The sequence below is a fragment of the Apteryx rowi genome, unplaced genomic scaffold, assembly GCF_003343035.1.
Source record: "Apteryx rowi isolate R43461 unplaced genomic scaffold, aptRow1 scaffold_290, whole genome shotgun sequence".
Taxonomy (NCBI): Eukaryota; Metazoa; Chordata; class Aves; order Apterygiformes; family Apterygidae; genus Apteryx; species Apteryx rowi.
The window spans coordinates 323,591-335,046 of NW_020449308.1; positions in this window are offsets into that span (position 1 = coordinate 323,591).

The window sequence follows — 11,456 nt, forward strand, 5'->3', positions numbered from 1 at the left end:
TCATTAATATCAAGACTCTGCATCTGCCATTTATCCAACTGCAACTGATGATCATTGTAAATTGCAGAGATTATTTTGAATCCTTACCCTGTCTTCCAAATGGTCGGAGTCCCCTTCCTGGTTGATGTTATTTTTAAGATTTCTTATCACTTTATTCCACTATCCTGGTTATTAATGGAAATACTAAACACTACCAGACGTAGAAAAGGAAGTATATTGTAGTCCTGCAGTAGCTAGATCCTGCGCTGCCAGTTGGCTACTGATATTTACTGATATTTTAGTAGATACAGTGTTTGGTTTTAGTTAATTTCATCTAAATATTTTGCCCTTTGCTTAGGAGAATACTATAATGGTAACAATAACAACAACAAGGAAAAGATATAACTTGTAGCTTTTACTTCTTCTTTCTTTTGACTTGTCACACAAGTGAATTAAATTGAGACACAGTGCGTAGAAACTGACCATGCAATCATCGTCTGGGAATATCAATGGGGAATCTTCCTTTTAGGCTCGGAGCTTTCTCCAGGCACATGGGATGTCCCCTCATCTGTATGGATTCTCCAAGAGAAGCCAAAACATTCAGTGCTTGCTTTACCTACTTCCTAAACCACATTTCATCAGGTTATATCCTCAGTGCTGTGCTAGACAAAAGCTAACAAAGACCTCAGCCCTCACTCTTTTGCGTTCTTTTGTAAAACCTAGGAAGGTGCAGAATGTCCGTTGTAGCATTAACAAGCACACTTAATGTTTTTCCTGTATGGAGATTGTTTTTCCTATATAGAGATTGTTAGCAATATTACAATACTAGGTTGATATTAACTTCTGTAATGAGTATAGCAAGAAAGATATACTAATTGGAGGAAAGAGTTATCTTAGATTACTTACCAAAATAAGGTGTTGTTGGATGGAGAGATATCATTCTTATCTCCCATTCTGATTTTCCTGAGAAGAACTGGGTTCTTTTGTACGATAGGCCTCTGCAACTATCTCAGCAGCTTCCCTGCATCATATTCCATAAGTAAGCAGAAACCGGACACCACTTAATTTCCTTATGATTTTCCCAGGTGTTGCACAGTAAAAGAAAAACAGGCCTACATTTACTTAGGGATTCTGTAATGATTTCATCTAGGTTTATGGGAGATTATGCAACATTTATGAATGGACAATATGCTAGGTACATTCAAGGACTTCTGAAAAAATTTCAGAGATAGAACTCTTTCCTGTACTATGAATCCCTTTCTAGGTTCCTACTTCATTAAGCAGCTGGAATCAGTCTGGATTACCAAGGTGCCCACCTGATTAGTGTGTTGGCCTTATTTTTTTAGGTTTATCTTGGCATCACGCTCCTCCTGAATGATATACTGAAATTTTTTTGTCAGACAGCTTCTAACTAGGCAGTATCTTTTATCACAGTTTCTGACATACCAAACAACTCTAAGAAAGTAAAGCAGAAGATGGCTTTCAAGTAGTAGTAAATAAAGTGTATTTTAATACCAGTTCATGACCAAAGGTAACATTTAAAGAAGTTCCTTTTGTCAGGTCAGCTTGCATGCAGTTTTCAAATGCATTCTAAGATGTAGCTTGTTTCGGATAAACATTTTTTTTATGGTAGCATTTAAATTACTCACCTGGGTCAAGCCTTTTTACAATAATAACTATAGATGTAGTTGCTGACTATACAGGTAATAAGTGATTTACACGTCTTGGAGATAAACTGCTTTAGATGTTACTTGGGAAATCTAAAGAAAGGTAAAAAATAAAACAATATAGGCCATAAACACATATAAACAAAATGTCTAGAGATCCATTCATTGCCACTACAAAAAAAGATGCAAAATATGATATCAGAAAAGGTAGCTTTTTACAGCCACTATATGGATGTATAAAAAACTGTGGAAAGAATTCAGAGTAATGATGAATCAGGATATTACAGTTAGCTACCAAACATCCAAGAAAGGCTATGATGGACTCAGGAACATTATACAGATTATATACAAGTCTGTTTATTTGTTGCAACTTATCAGGGTCGCTGATTGGTCTGGTGCCTGACTGAGATCAGCACATAGCTGATGAGGAGTTAATTGAAACTGAATCCAGGTAAGACAGAGGTTATGCCTGCAGGCAGAAGAAAACCCCGGGGGAGCTTTCCATCATATTCTCCTCTTCATTTGAAGACGTCGCACAAATCATCAGAACAGCTTATAGTTTCTAGACTCCTCTCTGAACTTGGACTTAAAAATAGCAACCTATACAACAACACCAGGACTAAAAGACTTCTCACTATTTGTTTGGTGATGAAATGACCTTAATCATATATACCCTCCTTACCTCATGAATTAATTATCATGATGAAGCTTACTGACGCCTGAATACAGTAAATACCTACACCCACTGTTCTGCTATCTGCACTAGCTCCTTATAGCACACTGAGTCACATTTAATGTTTCACTTATTATTTTCCAGCCACTGATTGAGCAGGGCCTGGATTATTATGACCTTCAGAATGTAACTACCTGTCTCCACGATAAAGGCAGTGAGACATCACATTTTTGGAGCTTAGAATGAGATAATAGAATTCACTGCTTGAAAGAATTGAGAAAGACCGTAAGGTTGACCACTGTCTAGTCCAAATGCAAAGCCCAGTGCTCTGAGCTTCCCTACGGTGGAAGAAGTTCAAGGTATATCAATGCTTAAGTAAAAGCAATATAAAAATATCAGATTTAAAATATGTTAATTTTCTAAAGGAAAATTATGTAAACCTTTCCTCTCAAAAACCAGAATGGAGACTATTGGTGATATAAATTACTTTCGTGGTAAAAAATTTTCAAGAAGTCCCAAAGAGAATGAAAGAAAAAAAAAAAAGGCCAATTCAGGTTCACTCCAAACTGTTTCTTAATTTTCATCTCATTTAAAAACTAGTGTTTTGCTACACATTTCTTTTTCAGGCATTTATAGCAAAAGCAAAAGGTTAGGTCCACATGGTTAAGTTTTCATGCTGTAGACTTCCATGATAGTCCAGAAATACCAGCTGATCTACCTTTCCACCTTCAACCAAGTGGTTACAATAATAGAATGGGATATGGGAGACCCAGTACAAATCCTACATTTCTGACTCAACCTCTGAAGCCTCCTCCTTCCCTACAGCAACTATCAGCTGGGTTATAGGAGATACTGAGTTGTTTGCCATCTCTTATTTTGAAACTGATTTACTTCATATAAAATTATTTACAGCCTAATATTAAAATGAGACAGTGAGAAAACTTGATCAAAAGACATGTTTTGAATTAGGCAAGTTGGGTAGATGAGACTAGATTGCCTAACTAGATTTTCTAGGGATATTTCTGTTTATCAGCATAATTTAACTCCTACATGAATGAACTCTGTATTTTGGAATGACCCTAACAAACTGTTCCAATATTTATTTTTTTTCCCTTTCATCTTATAGTCATCCAGAACTACTGCTTGAATTCTTCATAACCAGCAGAGTTTCACCTTTTCCAGTATAAACCCTGTCAACAAGTTGCTGATCACTGTTCTTAAGAGCTTCAGAGTCTCAGTCCTATTAATTCTTCAAAGAGATTTTCAATACCTTTGAGAACTGACATCTCAAATGCTACCTCCATTATTGCTTTTTACTATGGAAGAGGTAAGTTATCACCACCCATAGTATGATGACAAGATCAGAAAATGACAGCAAGATTTTGCTTCATTTTCCTGCCATTTTTCCCCTTTGAAAAAATGAAGATTATAACGAGTAAGTAGCCAACTTTTACTTTATTAAAAAGCATTGTCCAGATCATTACATATCTTGATTTAAAGGCTCCAGGAACCTACAACAGCTATAGATAGCTTTGAATTTTCTTTATTGGCTGCCTGTCCCCAAAGCAGAGTTTTTAAGGAAGGAATATCTCACAAGACCAACCACGTTTCTTACATATCATATGAGGCCATAAGGGAATGGGACAAGAGCTTATGGTCATATTTCCACCAGCAGCTTTTCAGAAACCTGAGGAAGTTAATGGACAAGGGAAGAAATGCCAATTTCCAAAATGGAAAGGCAACTTGACTTAAAAGGGTCAATAAGAACATTATCCTCACTGGAATCTGAAGAAGTCCTGGAAACATTTGTGAATAAAACCCCACACTTTCCTCTAGGAACAATGGATAGGTGTGGGAAACATGCCTGGGACATGAAGGCTTCACTGCTTGCTGCAGCCTTGGGAAGTCAATTAGTATTCTTGGAAGTGCTGTGGCGGTTTTTCCCTCTTGTTAGCCTTTTCAACCAGCCTTCAGTCAGGGAAAAAAGAAATAGGTCTGAGCCATTGCTAGAGACCAAATTCCAGCTTTTCAGGGAAGGAGAATGCCCTGGTATGGGAGAGGCACTGAATGCCATTAGCAATAGGAAACAGAGTTTTGTTAAAGCAATTTGTATATTGTATATAGTAGTTAGTGTTGTAAAGGTTAACCAGCTTGCCTTTAACCTATCTCTCCAGCTATTGCAAGAGTCAGTGTTGCAATCATCTGCTTCTATCTCAATCTCACTGAATCAGTGACCCAGAAACTTAACACCTCCTCCAAGGTAAAAAAATGCATGAGCTTGTTCTTTAATGCATATCTGTAGGCTACATGCTCATTTTAAGTCTCTCAGCTACCTATTAAGATTAGCAAAGATTGCTATAGCTTTCCCCATTAAAAAAAAAAAAAAGAGGAAGAAGAAGAAAAATTAGACTAGAGTTGAGTGCAATAAAGACTTTATTATCTTGACACAGCAAAGTGTCCGTTTTGCTATTTTGCTTATAAGAGTATCATGATGTGCAAGTGAAAGCATGAAGATAATTAGTGCAGCTCTGATAACATTCCAATTTACTGGGAGAGGAAAATCTCACTGAATGCTTTGGGAACACCCACAAAAAAGCCAGAGTTTGAGAGGTGTGGGGCAGTTCTTGTGCTGAAACTGTTTACTTTGATTCCACAATGCCAAGCATCCCAGCCACTCTGTGATTTTTTTAACTTGCAATCTATTTTATGAATTATCCTCCCTGTTTTAATTTCTTTAATAACCGACATGAGTGTATGGTACTAGAAAGCATGCCAAATAACTCTCTAGTCCGTTTTAGATATGCTGCCTTGGAACTTCTTATGATTTTTTGATGTTATCATTCTATTGAGTAAGTCTATTCTTCCATTCACCAACTCATTCTTTTGAGTAATCATATCAAGTATATAAGTGCAGTGAACAATCATTAAAGAATTCTGTGCAGTGCTTAAAGATGACTGTGTGTCTTTAGAAACCTATATGCCCCCAGGTCCTGTCATTTTCAAGAGAGGCTGCTGCTGTTTCAGAGTCACTGGCTTGTTCTTTCTGCCTGACTAAATTCATATGGAGACACTCACACACACACAATAAAACTCCTTTCTTAGGACAAAACAACGACAGGAAAAAAAAAACTTATGTTCAAATACCTTGAAACCCAAGTAGCGCACAGATTTATTTCATTTTGACACAAAGAAAGCCATCATGCTAAGTCAACTGAAGTATAAAATTTATTGGTGCCATTTTCTGCTGGCTCCAGGTAAAGAGTAATGATCTACTTTTGAACTTAGATCTTTCCCCATTTATATTTGCTAATGCTAAAGATCACAACTGACTTAAATGTAGATACTTTGGTTGCCAGAATTTAATCGCTGAGAATGCTATTTAACACAGCATCAAAACTGAACTGTGCCTGGTCAACTTTGTCACTCCTCCACTCCCTCTTCTGATATTCTCTGTCTTTTTAAGCAAATAAATTTTCATCCAGTTTTGAGGCAAAGTATTTTCCAATTTGTGATGGTCAGTTTTCCAAATAATTTTTGAAAGAAGGAATTCTCCGATCATATCATACACTGAAGATGGCAGTCAGAACTCAGAAACAGCCGTGGTTAATCAGATGAGATATGATCATCAGATTGTTAGTAAATCAAGAGCTTTCTACACTCTAATGTAATCAGTTCCCTGTTGAACAAACCTTTGTTCCTAAAGGAGTTTAAATATCCAGGAATCTTGGAGGACATCTGGAAGAAAAATTAAGACTAACTATTTTAACTTCTTGGAAAACAGCATTTTTTTTCTGGTCCAGATCCATTTTGGAAACTTGTCCCATAATAGTGTATAGCATTTCCTAAAACTTTTCCTGTTCTCTACAGTGATGCTTGATATGATGGATTTATGAATTGGCCAGCAGTTCCTGAGTTTCATCAAGGAGAGATCTATTAAAACGCAAGGTTTAAAGGTAAAGAAAAATTTTAGTAGCTTGCAAGATTCTGCCAAGGGTCTGTATTCTTCACTGTACATATTGGAATCAACAGCCAGAAGAGAGTAAAAAAGGAGTATGATTATAATTTCTTCTTCAAAGGACAAACCTTTGTTTTAAACAAACAAAGCCTCTAAAATTGCAGACCTGTCAGAAAAGAAGCTTCATTGCTCTCTTTATTGCCTGTAAAATGCCAGAAGACTTTCAAAGAAATAGCAATAGATGTGAAATAGGACCACTCTTCTCTTTACCTTAGTGGAGTGGCATATGTGGGTGTCGGAGGACGCCGGAGTGGGAGGCAGGCCCAGAGTAACGATGGAGTCTCAATATGAGTATGATCGTTCTCCCCTTTATTAGAGTTTACACAAAGTATATATATGGATAAGCAATACGCATGCGCTAGCAATAGTTACATGATTGGTTACAGTTTCTGTCCACGCGCATAAAGCGGATACATGATTGGTGCAAGGTTGCTGTCCACGCTCCGTCGACATTTATGGAACCTAGTTCCGTCCAGACTTGTTTACCAGTTTTGTGAATGCCTTCTTTTGTAGTGCTCAAGGCCGCTATACGGCCACTTTCAGCAGGCTTCAGCAGGCTCGCTTGCCTTGGCCTAGATTCCTTCCTCTACCCCGAAGACGGGATTGCTCATCCCAATCAGAGCATGCCCTCTCTCACTTCACCATTCCCATAACCATTCCTCCATCATGTGGGAGCAAGAGAGAACTCAGGGAGAAAGATAAGGGGGCACACGGGAAAAACAGTACGTGGCAGCCAAAGCACACCACCCTTTTGCRACATGAGTAACGAACTAGCTGGTGGAGGCCAGACAGTTTGTTCCAGCTGCACGGCGGAGGAGGGAGCGATACGGAAGTATCACGGTCCTCCCCTGACCACAAAGGGTTGCATCCCAAAAAATAATTGCTGCTCACAGACTAACTGTTGCCCTATAGTACCCCCAGCCTCATTATCCCTGMTTACCATATTAAAAATCACGCCCTTTGCTGCATAACGCTATGTAAATAGGGGGGGGGCATACCCCCAACAACCGCGCAAATGGCAATCTGGCCAATGAAGTGTGTCTGCCGCGCTTCCACATCCCACCGTCAGCAACTATAAAACAGAGGRTAGCTCACTAAAGTTTTTGGAAGGGAAGAAAACTGAACCCCCGACCTGTTCACTGGAGATTGCTGACGAGCGAGCCTCCTTCTCCCTCCCCCAAACAGGGACGCCTCTTTGGTAAGACTTGCGCCTCCGACAAACGTCGGACGTTACCCGGGAAAATATATCATTATTGAAAGCGCTTAATTGTTAGTTTGAGCTCATAGAAAGAAAAGCTGTAGCAGCAAGTGCATTTATCAACGGCAATTCTGAACCTGTTGTATCTGTCGCTTTAATAAAATCTTATTCTCTTTTACTTTGCGAAACTGTCTCAGGGAAAGTCCTCAAACAGGGGGGCTCTGGCAGGCAAACGTAAATTATAAAGATAAGGAAGGGCCTTCCGTCCCTCCCTTTCACACAACAGCATATTAACCTACCTTCTGATGCTTTAGCATCAGAAAATACTTATCAAGTTTTGTATCTGAGGAGAAGGGGAATAGCTCTGAACCAAAACATAGATCTACAGGCCTGCTCAAATTGCAAAACAAGTAGAATGATAGAGACTTTTAAAACATTTAGAATAAGTAGCTATTCCATTTGTCAGTTGGAGTGCAATTTATGACCAATGGAGGGCATAGATAGTATTTATGAAAAACATTGTGGTGCATATTGGATAAAAGGTATGTCCAAAAAGTCACTGAGAATGGAAATTTTGTGTGCTCCCAACTGAAGCTCAGAAATCCATCAGGGGACACTGAAATGCATATCTAAAGAAGATAAAAAATTTAAAGGAAATAACCTCACAGGTCCAAGTCCTTAAAAGCATTTTGGTTTTGAAATGCCTAGTTCCTAGGTGTATTGCTGCCATGAGATGTATACCTTAGCAAAGCATTTTCAGAACACAACTGAAGAGGGAACTGCCTTAGGCAAGTCAGGGTTCAATGGCAGGGGAAAGAACATGTCTCACACATCTAGATCAGCATAGACGGAAGCCTTTCTCTGCCCTTGTGTTTTACAATTACAGTTGAAGATTCCCCACAAAATATTTAGACTGTTTTAAACGATATAACTTTTCTGGGGTACAGTAAACAGATGTCCAGCAGTCCTTTAGAAAGGTTCTTAGTGGTATTCAGTGTTATAGATTCAGCCTCAGGTTGGAGTAGGGCTCTGAGCAGCTTGCTGACTTGAAAGCAGCACTAGTTCTCTGTATGTCCAGCAGCAGAAACATGACTTAAGGTAGAAGTGGAATGAATTTTAGGGATCATAGTAGAAACTTGATACTTACGCAGATGGGCACGTATCTGAGTACTTCTGAAATTCTAGCCCATGGGGGATATTTTCTCTAACTTGGTGCTTTTTGTTACTTCTAGGGACATGAGTGAGATTGCTACATAGTTTGTAAGGGAGACTGGTGCCTTTCTCAGTGAATATGTTGATTTAAGTCATTTATTCAGGGGACAACCAAATACTTTACAGTGGAAATGGCTGCTTTTTTAACAGCCAATTCTGTTGCCTTTACTGTAGAAAAATGCACTTTTCATGAAATATACGCTTAGAAAACCAGAATGGTCAATCCAAGTCATTATGCTAAAAGAACCATTTTAATGACACATATAAAAACAAAAACAGGTTGTTTGAAGTGTATGATTGACTATCAGATCCTGGGAGAATATAAAACAAAATGTTTTCAGAGTTGGCTGCCAAGCTTCAGCAACAGTTATCCAAAGACAAGGAAGCCCACAGTGGTTCTTCAGGTGAACACAGCGTGCAGAACCCCTGAGTCCTGGCTATTGCTAGCTGACAACACATCCCAAATGCAGCTGAAGACTAATGTTCACACGTGAACATTTTTCCCCAAAATGCTCTTTTCAGTCAGAAAAGTGTAGGCAAGAGGCAATTTGGGGATAAGTCAATGATAGCTTTAAAACACTCAGGTACCTAAGAAATGAGGAAATACAATAGACAAGTTTATATATACTGAAAGTGGCCTAGAACTTTCTGCCTTTTAGAAATATGTTTCAGAAGTATGCAAACAATTCTCTTTGGATACCAAGCTTTTTTCTGTCAATTCAGGACTGAGGAATATTCTGTCTTGTTTTTCTCCAGGTGAGGATTCACTGACATACTCCGTGTTGGTGAATTGTTCCCATAAGCTCGTAAGAATCTCATTTCAGATATCAAACATCTTCTTCCTGCTACTCTCTTTCCCAAGGCCTGGGTTTACTCTGGTTTCTTCTGCCCTCTCTGAGGAACTTCAGTGTACTTACTGCTCTGTGGGTGATTGGGTCTATATTTCCAACAGGAATTTAGTCTAAGATTATTAAGTGTCATAGCACCATGCTCATGCACTTAGTGAAATACACAGTCGTGAATTAAGCTCACAGACTCTGGATGTCAGGGTGCAGCAAGGGCCGGCTGCTCCCCAAGGACGGGGAGTCAGGAGCCGAGGGTGCCCCCAGCGCAGGATGTGCCCTTGCCAACAGGGTGCCGTCCTCCAGGGTCTGCAGGCGGTGGCAGAGCCGGGGCTGGTAGTGGGGTCTGTCAAAGGTCCCCAGCACCTTGAGTGATGAGCTGGGTCCGGTATCTCTCCAGGGGCTCCAGCCGGGAGCAAGAGGAGGCGACCAGGAACAGGACTGGAGATGCGCTACAGCAAATTGTCTAAAGCTCATCCAGGAGACAATCTGCCAACAGCGTAGGGCCGAGGTCCCCCTAAGGGCCAGGGCTGCAGTGGGGCTGCAGCTGGCACTGCAGTAGCATCGTGGGGCAGGGACTGGCAGCCCCAGGCTGGGCTGAGATGGGGCTGGGGCTGAGCAGGGGTGGCCCAGGCCCCACAACCAGGGAGGTGGGCAGGGACAGTAAGGCCTATTAGTGCCCTCAGGGCCCTGATGTATATGTATAAGGATGTATGTATAAGGTCCCTAAGTGTATAGGGATATATGCTTCATGAGCATGGGAGGAAGTAGACACCTAATATAAGGCTCAAGTATGTGCTCAATGTGCTTACTAGGAAGTCATCTAAGCTAACAACTAAGAAATACCAGGGACAAAGTCTGATTACTTAAATAGCTAGACATCTAACTTTTAGACAGAAGTCTTTCTGACAGCATAACAGTATTCCTGCTCCTGAAGCTAGATAGCCAAGCCAGATCTTTCTCCTAAATATTTTTTTTTCCCATAGTCTGTTAATTTAACCCTCACTTGAGTTGTGCAAAGCATGCTTTTATGCTTGAGCTGACTCTAGACATCTCTTTGAGGTATATTACACTGTGGGCAAGTCTCTTGTTAAGCTTCTCTGCAGTAAGGAGGATGTTAATGAGGAACTGGAGCCTGGTGATTGTCCTAATTATCTGTCTACAGAGTCATTGTTATTTTCTGGTGAAGCAAGTATTTTAGCATGCATAAAGAAAACTGGATTAAGAAGAAGAAATAAGGAACCTGCTGTCTGTGCTGTCCTGCCTACAAGGAAGAGGAGTTCTTTGCAAGTGGGAGATCAAAGTATGAATTACTACTCCAGAGTATAGCAAGGAATGTCATCTGATCTTCCATATTTCAGATTCAAACCCTAATTACTTATCAAGAAGTATTTTCTTGTCATTATTTATGCAGAGTCAGAAACTCTGAGTGTACCTACTGAATCAGGTTATGTATGTAAGTAAAATAAGGATGGTTTTGTAAATCACTTTCAAACTTAGCTCTAAGCTAAGCATGAATTTTGTTCAGTATTATTCACTGTGTGAACAGAAATTTAGGATTGCAGGTGACAGATAAGTTGGATTTTGTAACTGCCAGTGGCACCTAACAAGACAACTGCATGTTCAAGTCCACTTTGTAAATCTTGCCCTTTGTGCCTTCCTAGTTATTCAGCATTGCCAGTAAAACAGTGGCTACTGTCACCAACCCAATTTATAATCAATCTAGTGATGTAGTTTTGCTTGAATGAGCAAGGAGGTTAGTTTTAATCTAAAGTGGGACTAAAAATAGCAGCATAATGTTGCTGCTAAATTGCCTCAACAAGTCCAATCAAATAAACACAGTTAAAAAAAGCCAACCTTTTTAAAAAGG